The sequence below is a fragment of the Limulus polyphemus genome, unplaced genomic scaffold (genome assembly GCF_000517525.1).
Source record: "Limulus polyphemus unplaced genomic scaffold, Limulus_polyphemus-2.1.2 Scaffold1047, whole genome shotgun sequence".
NCBI classification, from domain to species: domain Eukaryota; kingdom Metazoa; phylum Arthropoda; class Merostomata; order Xiphosura; family Limulidae; genus Limulus; species Limulus polyphemus.
Window position 1 is genome coordinate 333,117 of NW_013666657.1, and position 13,581 is coordinate 346,697.

Sequence of the window (13,581 nt, forward strand, 5' to 3'; positions counted from 1 at the left end):
TGTGTGTGTGTGTGTGTGTGTGTGTGTGTGTGAGAGAGAGAGAGAGAGAGAAACTCTTGTTCTTCGGGATTCTGTAAATCATTAAAAAAAATATATAAAAGACCCACAAATAATTTGGGACATAAATAGTTTAAAAACATATATTTAAATGTTCTATAATTAAAACGTCAATTGTATTACTTTAGTCACACTTAAGCCATATATTACTAGCTAAAGATCAAGCAATGTTTACTTCATGCTAGTCACATGTCGCCCGATTATTTTTAGTTTCGTTCTAAGTATATAGCTTACTCTGATCGAAAGTTATTATTTCATTTTATACATCATCAATTTTCGTTCAAATTTATCACATATGGTCGACATAAGTTAATCAGTCTCGTTGTTTTGACTTAAAACACCACACGCCTAAAAGCAAATCAATTTTATTTATTAACGAATTGTTAAGCCTCGTCAGTAAGAAGGTTAATAGTAATATGAACTATACAAATCAACGTTAAATGTATTTATTAAAGAATTGTTAAGCCTCGTCAACAGACGTTACTATGAAGATTATTAATAATAATAATAATAATGTGAACTCGGTAAATTAATGTTAAATGGTCGTGACAAAAACAAACCTTTTGCGAGTTAGCCCCTCAGTGACCAAGTGGTAAGTCTGAAGTCTTATGACGGTAAAAATCGGGTTTCGATATTCGTGGTGGACGCAGCACAGATAGCTTGTTGTGTAGCTTTGCACTTAACAACAAACATATTATTTCGTTTTGTGTTTACTTACTGATTATGTATTATTTATTAACGTATTGTTAAGCCTCGTCAGTAGAAGGTTGATAGTAACATGAACTATACAAATCAACATTAAATGTATTTATTAAAGAATTGTTAAGCCTTTTACTGTAAAAGCTATAACTTGTACTAAAATAAAAACAAATAATTTGCAAGTTCATATCCAAACGAATAAACTATCAAAGTTCTTAAATATTACTGCAGTGCCCTCTCAGTAGTTCGTTTCTTTTATCAAGCCGCATTAATGGAACATAGAATCCAAACGAACATAATTATTAACATATGTTTTCGTGTAGAATATTTATTTACCGTGAATTAACATCTTCATTTTTCCACTTCAACTTACAGTAAAAAATGCAGGAATTTTTTTGAAATATGTGTGTATGTGTGTGTTTGGAGTTAAACGCAAAGCTAAACAATGGACTATCTGTGCTGTATCGAAACCTGGGTTATAGCGGTATTAAGTCTGCCGACATACCGCTGTGGCACGGGGGGGGGGGGCATTTATTCGAAATAAAATACTAATTTAAGAATATGATTGACTGAGAAAACAAACTTTGACACCTTAAATATGGCACAGACATCAATTAGCATTGCGGTTAGTGCGCCGGTCTATGACTAAACATTTTGAGCTCGCGACATGTTGCCGCTAAAACACGCTCCGCATTTTGAGGGCTTATGATGCGCTATGAGAGTAACGGTCAAAACCCACTTTTTCGATCTCACAAAAGTAACCCAAGAGTTGGTGGTGAGTGTTGTTAAGTAGCTACCTTCTTTCTCTAATCAGTTCATAATCATAGAAAAAAAAAAATATTTGAGTTTTGGAAGATAGCAATTTAAACTTTATTTACGGACTACAGTAAATACAGAATACAGACTACAATACGGGATTGGTCTGGTGATGGGGGGGGGGAAATTTTGTTGGCTGCGATAGTAAAATATCAATTAGCAATGTAACCAAAGCAGACTTTTCGTTGTTGTTAAGCACAAAGCTAAAAAAAAAAAAGGAATGCAGCTTTTCGCGCAATTTTGAAGCTAAAATGAGAATGAAAAAATCGTGTTTACGCTTAAGAGTGCACAAGCAGAGACTATGTTAGTCAATACGTCAAATTATATTTCGGTTCGAAAAAAGTAGAATTATAGCGTGCAAAAAAGTACTTTTCTCAACACGGTTAGTGATTTTAATTACGTAAAAAATTTTTTAGTTACATAAGCTCTTTATATATTGCTGATAATTAATACGTTTCTTTTTCAGACGTGAGCGTGTTAGCGATACTAAATTTTTAGTACAAAGGAAAAACTATTTCATCTTTTTTGCCAATACAAGCAAATATCTACTAAGAGGAAACGCCATGACATAAACTCGATTTTAACGTAATAAAACTTCTTAGTAGCGTCTGAGCTTTTTGCCCGTTTTTCATTTTCTGGAATCAACTTTAACTTCTTATCAATCTCTTTAAAAACTTCTAAATTGTCTTATGCCGAAGCTGTCGCGTTATTTGTACAGCTTTTTAGTATTTGTGTCTATTCTTTTTTTGTGTGCAAAAACTAAAACATAAAACTTGATAGTTAAGCATTTATTAAGCTTATGTGCAAGTACATACAAGATTACTTTTTTTTTCTTTTACACAAGTATGAATGTTGATTGAAATGGTTAAAAATCCTGCATTTATTTGCCATAGAACTTACTTTTTTTCATATAATTGGTTGCCTTTTCAACAAAATTATTTTTTTTTTTTTACTTGGCCTCATATTAGCAAAGCGCGTGGTGACGACCAATGAGGTAACACGGAACTCTCTCATTTACTTTAGCTGTCGTCCACCTGGGGCGCTGCTATTCAATCAAGTAAGAACAACTGGTCTGTTCGACTATGCGGAAAATGCACTCAACTGGCATGCAATGGGTCGATGATCAGTGTGGAGCAATCCAAACCCTACCCATCACCGCCCTTCTAAACTTGACCAACAAAGAAAAAAAGTACATCCTGGAAGGAATAATATAAATACTTACCACTAGATGGCGGGGCAGTACTTCTCTTTATTCTCACAGTCTTTTAACATTACGTTTTTTATTCTGCTAATCAAAAGTTGATAAAAAACAACTTCTGATAAAAAAAAACTGCAGTTAAGTAAATATTAATGAAACATATGCACGGGTTGTTGTGTTATATTATCTGAATTACTGATGTATTTTAATTGTCCGGACTCTCGGAAGAGTTGTGGTTTTTAGAAATGTAATACAGCTGCTCCTCTTTTGTTACTAGAATAATGAGGACTGCAAATTATTTAAAAAGTGGTTTGATTGAAACTAATTAATTGTACCGTTTTAACTACTAAGCATCGAATAACTTTTGGAAGTTCTAAAGAAATCGGTTAATTAAATGAAATTGCAAATATATATATATATATTAATCGTGTTTCAAATTTACACATATAAAAAAATTAAACACATAAACCTTTTTCTTAAATTGGATTATCTCACGACTATTAACTGAGCTTTTAGTACTAATGAGAGATAACAGTTTCACCGAGATATATTAATACGCAAAAGAAACATCCTGCTGCTGTTTAATATTAAAAAAAATAAATCAGTTTTTACATAAACAGCTTTTACATCACTAACGGTAACTGTCAGTATGTTTGATGTAAGGATTTGCTTACTTGTTTGTTTAAAAAGTTTGTCCAAAGCTACACAAGAATTATCCACGCATAGCCATCCCTAATTTTAAAATGATAGATCAGAGGGAAGGCAACTAGTCAAAAAACACCCACTGCCAACTCTTGGGCTACTCTGATCGAACTCTTGTAACGTGCCGACGGACCAAAAGTGTAGAACACAGTTTTGCGACAACGGGACACGAACCGTTAATCCTCATTCACAGTCCGGTTTGTTTGTTTTGAATTTCGCGCAAAGCTACACGAGGGCTATCTGCGCTAGCCGTCCCTAATTTAGCAGTGTAAGACTAGAGGGAAGTCATCACCACCCACCGCCAACTCTTGGGCTACTAGTGGGATTGACCGTCACATTATAACGCCCCCACGGCTGAAAGGGCGAGCATGTTTCGAACCCGCGACCCTCAGATTGCGAGTCGAGCGCCCTAACCACCTGGCCATGCTGGGCCGCACAGTCCGGCCTCAGATAAATGTTCTTGCACGCTGCTTCTCCTGTTTTATGTGGTGGTCAGTTTCTATCTAAATTTTCTACACGTTCTATTCAAAGTTCTAGATCGTCCAGACTGCACAAGAGCGCGTACGACACACCGATATTTAAACTTTTCCTCATAATTCTATCTAATTAACATTACTTTAACTAGTGATCTGTTTGAGAGGGTAATACACACACACACACACACACACACATCAGACCACCCCTCTTAGTACAGTATTACTTCAAGCAATGACACTGCAAATTGATAGTAGACAACAAAATATTGCAATTTGATTTATCTAAGCTATTATTTGACAAAAGTTTGTGTGCGTGTCCGTTTATAACTGGCGAACCGCTGGATCGATTGTCACAATCCTGGCATGTACCCTTAGGCCCCACAAGGGAGTGACACAAAAATATCCACGTTTAGATTTAACCCTCTTATGTCATACCTGAGGACCCTATATCTCTATCTAATGCGCTGAATATTTGTTATAACTTATCATTAAATAAATAAATTTATATCATTTAATAGTCCTGACTATTTAGGGTCCTGGGATATCTTTTTTTCTTTTTTAACTTTCACCGACTTTTCGTTCCACTTTTCGGGGTTTTCAAGGTAGTGGATACCCCCGAATTTAAGAACAGCGCTTAATACAACCCGTAAAGCTACATTAACAATAAAAAAAAAATGTGATGCTGCTACTCCGTTTAGCTGGATTATCATACTTACCCTCAACGCAATATTATTACATTACGCGATGTTTTTAAGTAATTAGTATGAACATAGTGTATACATCTTCAATGCTGCGATATGATTTTTCCATATTATAAAATAGTTATCGTACTTAAATATACCATTCACTTACAGCTCTGTTCCATCACACCGAACATGCTCGCCCTTTCAGCCGTGGGGGCGTTATAATGTATAGGTCAATCCCACTATTCGTTGGTAAAAGAGTAGCCCAAGAGTTGGTGGTGGGTGGTGATGGCTAGCTGCCTTCCCTCTAGTCTTACACTGCTAAATTAGGGACGGCTAGCGCAGATAGTCCTCGTGTAGCTTTGCGCGAAATTCAAAAACAAACAAACACTTACAGCTCTGTTCCATCACCAGCTATATGAATGAGCCTTAATTAACTTCTCTCTAATAAATAGATGGATATTTTATAACAGTTAAATCTTATTATTGATGTAAATATGTATTTATAGAGGGCGACCTACGATAAATTAACGTTTCGGCAGCGTTAAAGTTTTTTTTAAAATATTTCAATGTATCTTCAACCCACAAGTTACGGATTTTTATTTATTCGAACTTGAATTTTCACACATAATAAATCTAAGTAACGTTTTGCTCATAAGTCGCACGTGTAGATATACTGATGATATTCTTATGCCTAATTTTTCAGAAACGACTCTTGAAAGAACTCAAAAACGTTCATTACACACTACCCGGTGGTAGATATTAACATCGTTAATTAAATATTCATGTTCAATTATCAATAAAACGGACATTTTAAACTTTGAAGTTATGAACTTTCCTTTTCAAAATACAAATATTTCAAATAAGTTATGTTACAAAGATTAGTAGTCAAGTCACACTTGATTACATAGAGTAGAACATGTTCTACATTACAAGACTTCGCAGACGTAAACTCACTCGCATTCTTCACAAACGAAGTTTACAATGTCGCATTTTGAACATAAACTTCACTCAGTTTTGTGAGAAATTCGGCAATATTCTGGCTATTAATTAAGGATTTAAAAGTTTACAGATTACCACAACCTTCTCCAAATGTTCACGCTTACAAGTATACCTACCATTGTTGTAACGCCATTTTCTGAGTATTATTACAGAAAATTTGACTTAATTTATTACTTCCTGTTCCCTGCTCCGTGTGTTACGTTCATGTAAAAGTGGTTGTGTTAAGACAAATTTCTTAATATGTGTATCATCCTCTTCTCTTTACTTAACATAGCTATATTTCAATTAAAGTACCAATATCCTAGCTATTTATTGTTCGATTCGGATATTAGTTATTTAATTTCTTACTTATTGTTATCTATTATTTTGTACCTTTTACACACTCGAGTTTTTGGCTGTACTACTGGTACTGTACTGCTACTTGCCTAAACCTAAACAGTAAGATTTGTAGTAGCAACTTATCTCAAATGCCACTCCCCTCTAAAGTAAGGTTCACTTGATGATGGGTCAACACGTAATCAGAACCTGCCAACTGTAAATGTTGCTGTTGTTATATTTTTGAATTAAACATCGGACTATTTAACAATCGGCCCGGCATGTCCACGTGGTTTGGGGGCGCTCGACTCGCAATCTGCGGGTCGCGGGTTTGAATCCCCGTCACGCCAAACATACTCGCCCCGTTCAGCCGTGGGGGCGTTATAATGTGACGGTCAATCACACTATTCGTTGTTAAAAGAGTAGCCCAACAGTGAGCTACCTTCCCTCTAGTCTTACACTGCTATATTAGGAACGGCTAGCGAGTGTAGCTTTGCGCGAAATCCATAACAAACAAACCATTTAACAAATGTGAAATCTTTATTGTACTTTTAAAGTGTTTCAGATCTTTTACAGCGTCACCCTGTATGTGAACAAAAAATCAATTTTTTTTTCAATCTACAAATTTGTTAACCCTTCATACGATGGATACAAATAAATTATGGAAAATGAATGCTAATAGGTCACAATCCGTCCGCAGTTAGCGTCATCCCATGCTAACAATGATCCTAATTCAGCAAAATCAAATTAATCTTACCTACCATTAAATTTGACGTTTAGAAGAAGATAACTTGATGTTCTTTAATAGCTTTTATTGAACTACTAATAAATTTGATTATATTTTCTTGTGTGCTTCGGGAATTGTATATCTATTATATATGTGTATATCAAATTTGTAAATAGGTTGTTGTTCTTTAAATAAACAACATATTTCTAGGTTTTAATTTCAGTCTCTTTACGTTTTCATTAGTCCCCCAGTGGGACAGCGGTAAATCTTCAGATTTACAATGCTAAAATCAGGGGTTCGATTCATCTCGATGGACACAGCAAATAGCACGATGTCGCTTTGCTATAACCCCCCCCCCCCACCACACACACACACACACACCGTTTAAATAAATACACTCTTCGAAGCTATTTAAAAGTCAGCAGAAAAAATATCCTATTTTAGAACATTATAAGACGAACAGTAACTGAACAACAGAACTATAAAAATACGTAACACAGAACGAATGATGCCTATTACCATGCTCGGAAAGAAGGTAATAGGAAAACAAGTATATTCAACTACAAGATTGTCAGTGTCGTTAACCAGACAAATTACCGAATTTGTAAGAAAGTTGTACTTACCGTTCGACGGAAACTGGTTTTCTCCGAACATGACGGCTTTAATCTGAGGAATTAAAAGTTAATATATAAATTACTTCATCGCTGAAAACGATTTTGTAAACGTAGTTAATAATTAAAACTGTATTCTTAGTTAAAATTAAGTAAATATTGTATTATTATAGAACAACGTTATTATTAAACATATTGAGCGATTTTTAAGTCAATACTGCCAAGAAGCTCCAATACTCAAAATAATTCTATTGGCCGAAATATTAATGACGTATGCATTTTAATATGAATCACCTTATTTTTCTGACCACTCCTAAGCCAAATATAGATATCTTTCAAAAGCATCCTGGACCGTTGAGTAATTAACATTTGTCGAGTTATTGCAAATGGTTATATAGTACATTTGCAAATATTTTAACCAACTGTGTATGACAATTTTTATGCGGGGGGGGGGGGGGAGATCTTTCTTTGCCCGAAAAAAAATATTCTAAAAGGTGAAGACAAAAGTAATTTAGTCTTTTGTAAAAAGTAATTGGTTAGTAGCTTGATTGTCGACGAACGTTGTCCGAATTTTCATAAAAGGACCAATTTGAGGGGGGCTACACCCATATTTCCCATCCCGTACGCTTATGTGCAGTTTGTTAAATTTGTCATCGATTTTGCTTTTAGCTGTAGTGGTACTGATTTTATTACTTTCAGAAAGATGGCCAAATAAATGATTACAATATTTTAAACCTCAAATCGCATACAAACGCAGTGATATATTTATTACATTGATATACATGTTTTTGTTCTTCCCAAACACAGAAGTTGCAGGCATTGATATTATTGTTCATTTATGACAGATAAAGTAATTACTGACCAATAAACGCTACCTTTTATGAATTGGTAACAGAAAATCGCAACAGGTTGGAAGCAGTAAAAGGAGCAACTTCTCAGGAATGTCAAAAATCGAGTAAAAACTGTCCCACCAAGAAGCAACCGCAATAATTTACAAGTCAAGAAGGGAGGGAGGAAGGTAAGCACCAAGTGGAAACGTGATGGTATTCTCGCCACTAACTATGCACCCACTGCCTACTGGAGCTTTGCCCCCTAGGGCTGACAATTCGGTCAAATTCTCAAGATGTTTGACCTTGACTGACCTCTCGCTTCGGTTGGCACGTCCCGATTCTCAGGCTTTAAGATTCTCCGGTTAACTAACGTCACGTCCCCCCCTAAAATAATACATAACGTAAGTGCGTCGTTAATCTAAAAATCCTATTGTTTAACAAAGTAAAGCTTACGTCTTCATTCTCTTAACCACGTGACACTTTAAAATCTTTGAAATGTTAATAACAGAGAGTCTTCAAAAATTGGTTACATTCTTCGTGCAGAATCACTCGAGTTCTTGCGTGCAATACATCGTTAATTAAACACACACACAAATGTACTGCAATGATTTTCAGACCACTGAAAATTCTGGCAAATTAAATGAAACGAACCAAAAGCTTTCACTAGTAGCATTCTTATAATTTAAACGTTATGGGTTTTATTTTCCGATCTCAATCATTTATCGAACCGGTTAATCGTCGACATTTTGACAGAACACGAAATATTCCCTATATGGTTCATGTTCACTCTGACGATTAGGCTCTCAAACTTACAACACAGAATGCCTTTATTAACACTTAACTCTTATGATAGCATACGCTCAAAAAAGTACATATTTTGGTAAAACAATAAAGCCCCACCAAATAAGACAACTTTACATTAAGTAGAATACAGATATGATTAATTATCTGTAAGAAAACTATTAAAAGAACAAATAGAATATCATATATTGAACTGACGCTCAAAAAAGTAACATATTTTGGTAAAACAATAAAGCCCCACCAAATAAGACAACTTTACATTAAGTAGAATACAGATATGATTAATTATCTGTAAGAAAACTATTAAAAGAACAAATAGAATATCATATATTGAACTGACGCTCAAAAAAAAGTCGATGTTATCATGTTAATATTAGTTTATAATAGTAATATTACACACATACACTTTCAGTTCCGTAAAAAAAACGATTTTACTTTTCCCTTATTTAGAGAATTACGTTTTGTATAAGGCACTTATTATGTGCATTACTGGTTTGTAATTTTCCCTTATTTAGAGAATTACGTTTTGTATAAGGCACTTATTACGTGCATTACTGGTTTGTAATTTTCCCTTATTTAGAGAATTACGTTTTGTATAAGGCACTTATTATGTGCATTACTGGTTTGTAATTTTTGAATGATAACATCAGATGAGATATAAATAGCGGATTCTTGGAGAAAAAAACTTGATTGGAAAATTTGCGAGAAATATGAAATATTCTCTAAACGAGTTCAATTCTTTGAAACCACAACAGAATATACAAGCGTATTAATTTGTAGAAACTTACAAAAAATATCAGTCTTTCTGGCAGAACGTTCAAGAAATTAAACGAAAAAAGGTGAGTTACTGGAACTAGGCCTTTTACTGGAACGATTACAAAATAATGCATTTATTTTACTAAATGTTAATTTAAATTACTGACATAATTGTTGAAAACGTGGCGATTTTTTTTTTTTAACTCTCCGCAAAGGATTTTTTACGTCAAATAGTTCTAAGGTTTGGTTAGAAAACAGCGTTTAATTAGACAACTGATATAACTGGCACACGACTTAAGAAGTTCCGTTCCTGAATGTGTAGTTTTATCAGTCAAACACTAACTAATTTTACGACAACAATGTAACTTAAGACAGAAGTTCCGTTCCTGAATGTGTAGTTTTATCAGTCAAACACTAACTAATTTTACGACAACAATGTAACTTAAGACAGAAGTTCCGTTCCTGAATGTGTAGTTTTATCAGTCAAACACTAACTAACATTACGACAACAATGTAACATAAGACATGGATTTCGTTCCTGAATATGTAGTTTTACCAATCAAACACTAACCTTACGACAACAATGTAACATAAGACAGGGATTTTGTTCCTGAATGTGTAGTTTTACCAATCAAACACTAACCTTACGACAACAATGTAACATAAGACAGGGATTTTGTTCCTGAATATGTAGTTTTACCAATCAAACACTAACATTACGACAACAATGTAACATAAGACATGGATTTCGTTCCTGAATATGTAGTTTTTACCAATCAAACACTAACCTTACGACAACAATGTAACATAAGACAGGGATTTTGTTCCTGAATATGTAGTTTTCCCAATCAAACACTAAGTAACCCTACGAGAATAATGACACACAAAACAGGAATTCTGTTCCAGCAAATATAGTTCAACAATAGAACACTAACTACTCTTAAGACAGCAGTGACACACAGGAGAGGAATTCCGTTCCTAACCGCGTAGTTTTACCAATCAAAGACTAACTAACCTTACGACAACAGTGACACATACGACAGGGATTCCGTTTCCGAATGTGGTTTTTACCAATCAAACATAAACTAAATTTAAGACAATGACGACACACAAGACAGGAATTTCTTTTCTAACAAATGTAGTTCAACAAACAAACACTAAACTATACTTCTGTATTGCTTACATCATGCAATATGGAAAAAACCGTGCACAATATTTCAACTTCATTTCTAGTTCCTTCGTAAATACATTACAGATGTTTGTTTTATTAGTAAAATATTTTCACCACCACAACAAAAAGCTATGATTAATGTCGAATAATATATAAAAAGTAGAGTACGTTATATTAATAAATATATTGAATATGAAAATTCATCAAGTCACATGGCAACCATGACTGATATACAGACACGGTGGAATGCCATGTATCAAAATTACCTTTTGACATTATTTGGTTTTACTTAGGTAGTGACATCACATTACTGATCACTTTGGGAATGGGATATAACAGGCCTTTACGACGCAAAATATCCATACCCTACGATCATATCTGAAATTCGCAGCTTGCAACATGGGGGACATCCTTTGTATGTACTTAATGTCATTGGAAAAACAAATGAATGTGGGTTAACTTGGAGCATCTGGACCATCTAGAAAGATACCTGCAACAAGTCGTACCCTAACTGTGGAAAGCAATATGCGGTGTTTTGTAACAGGTGAGAATCCACGAACACAAAGATCAGTGGCAAAAGCCGCCTGTGTGTCCCAGGCAGCAAGTACACAACATCTATATAAATAAACGTCAATATATGCGTGGATCTGTTCCTTATACATTTCCACATTTCTTGATCAATCAGCAGCAAACTTGACATAGTGATACAGGATGACATAAAGAAGGTCATGGAGAGTTGGACTCCTCTCCATCTAATTTAATATCTAATTTTGCAAAACTACCAATGTTGTATCCCTCAGCATTAGATTGAACTATGTAACCACTATTGTTAGAATTCTTGAAAACAGTTTGTCTTTCTCTTTAGTGTTGGTACCTTTATGTATTTTTTATTGCACCTTTAATGTTTATTATGTTAAGAAAAAAACAGAAGCACAATTTCCTATCCTTTATTACAAACGAGTGTTTATTTCACCCGTCCGTTGGACGGGTACTCCACAGCTAGTAATCAATAAGGACCTCTGTCTGAAAAAGCGATGCAGGTCACTTGTACACAAGTTATTTCCATGACATATCCATGCAACCATTCAACAGCTGTAGAATGAAACCGATATACATGCTATTGCAATTACTCCATATGAAGACATATCAGTCAAGTTGCCAGACTCTGCATATATGGACGTCTGTACGGTCGTACTGTCGAAACGGGCGTTGGGAAACTGTCCCCATATGCTAAGTGGATTGTGAAAAGCATTCAGAGAGAAGTGGTATACTTTGTACATGACAGCCTTACAGCGGGACCTTTTGTAATGAGACTACGTTGCAGGGTTTTTATGAAGATAGAGCACGATCAGAAGTAAGGGCATTGTAACGACGTTATGAGGGTTGTCATTTTCATACAACACATTCAACCTCTAAATAAAATATGAAATAAGTAACACAGGATAAAATTTGCATATCCCGCCCTTTCCATGCGATATAATTTTAGGAACAGAAATGAGCTAAATATACAATAACAAAGATATTTAAAATATGGCTTTTCGAATAGATACACTTAAAGAGTCGGTAAACAGAGTTTTGAGTGTATAAAAACAATCATTTGGATTTACCATAAGAAAAAGTATGGTTGTTATAAATTCATATATTTCAGACTAAAGGCCTGTTCGAAATAAGAGATGGATTTTTTTTTTTTTTTTTTTTTTATTCCATACGCTGCATGAGAATAAATTACCACCGACGAATGATCGTTTTAATAGGTCAATATTCACACCTCCGTTACCAATGGCATCACATGTTACTAAAGATGGCGTGTATCAGGTTTACAAAATGGCAATTGCGAATGACAACGATCTCGAACACCGTACTCCAATTAAATTTTTTAAACAAAAAAATGGGGCGGGAGAGGTTGTAACGTACATACCAATGGTAAAAATTGTGCACGATAACGATTTCATTGTTTTTTGGTCCTTTCAAGGAAAATCTGAGTGTTATCGAAAACGCCTGTATGATACCTAACATCACACCTGCATTTTATTAGGTTTTCATGACGAACTGAAACTCACGGAACGATAGAAAACACGCAATGTACTAAGCAGTGACACCTGGTTAACCACACAATCAATAGAAGTAGCGAGTCAGTTCTTTTATGAACACTCCTTGAAAAAAAACTGACAATCTAATTAAGTTCGAAATTAATGGCTAAAACACGTTTGTTCGAAAATGACTAAAAAAATCGAAATAATAACAATTTATAATTAATTTTTTAGTTATCATAAAACTCACTTCATCAGGGGAAAAATTGCGGTGCAAATATTTGGAAAAATTGTGTATACATTTTTCAAAAATGCAATTCCTAAATGATATGTGCATATCATTATTGATAATTTCACCAAGTTGGTGAAGCTTATTCATTAGTAAATACGTCAGCACAATCTGCCACTGATGTGTTGGCTCAAAGACGGATATCACAATTTGGAGCATCTAGAGAAATCTTCATTGAACATGGAGCTAACTTCACGAGTCAGTTGTTTACCAATTAGTGTGGGGTAAATGTGTACTTTACCAAATGGTCCTCAATTTGATTGTTTTGGGTGACCTAGACTTCCCGAAATTCTGGAAAGAGTATTTTGTTTTATTTTGTTTATTCTTTGGTAAATAGTAATTGAAGCAAAGGGAAATTTCTGAGGAAATTTCATCCGTTGCTTCTGTGAATTTAAATAGAATAAAACAATATTAACCA

The 13,581-nt window shown here is 34.5% G+C and overlaps 1 long non-coding RNA gene across 1 annotated transcript in view; it reads right to left on the minus strand.

Moving 5' to 3' along the window:
- The window catches only part of LOC111086367, an 81,844-nt gene extending 74,498 nt beyond the window's left edge, over positions 1-7,346 (minus strand). Inside the window, exon 1 of the long non-coding RNA XR_002611090.1 lies at positions 7,299-7,346. This is a non-coding gene — a long non-coding RNA (uncharacterized LOC111086367). The remainder of the gene's footprint in view (positions 1-7,298) is intronic.
- Positions 7,347-13,581: the final 6,235 nt, after the last annotated feature.